Source organism: Scophthalmus maximus, chromosome 17 (assembly GCF_022379125.1).
Source record: "Scophthalmus maximus strain ysfricsl-2021 chromosome 17, ASM2237912v1, whole genome shotgun sequence".
Taxonomy (NCBI): Eukaryota; Metazoa; Chordata; class Actinopteri; order Pleuronectiformes; family Scophthalmidae; genus Scophthalmus; species Scophthalmus maximus.
Genome location: NC_061531.1, coordinates 2,854,593 through 2,855,000, shown reverse-complemented (window position 1 = coordinate 2,855,000; position 408 = coordinate 2,854,593).

Here is a 408-nt window from a genome sequence, read left to right as displayed (position 1 = left end):
AGAAACAATACCATATAGGTTCAAGCAGCTTTCTTACAGCTGCTAACCGGTCATGGTGGTTCGTGACTCCACAAATACTTACAAACACAAAGAGTGCAATCGTATCGAATGGATTTATATCTATTGTTTCTGCCCCTTCTATCAAATAAAGTGTTTTGCTTACTGTCTTCTCATGGACACTTGTTGACAGGGGGCCAGCTTTATCATGAAATGAGAAGATATAGGCAAAGGCTGAGGAAGACAGTCTGAAATGTGCAGGGCTTGGATTTTGTTCAGGTTTTACATGAGTGCTAAAGTTCGAATACAAAAGGTTCCAGCACTCTCAGCAGTGTACCGTGAAGTGGCCACGGGAAATGCAATTGTTTTCGTCGCTGACATTAGCGGAGCTATTCTTTTGGGGAAAATACT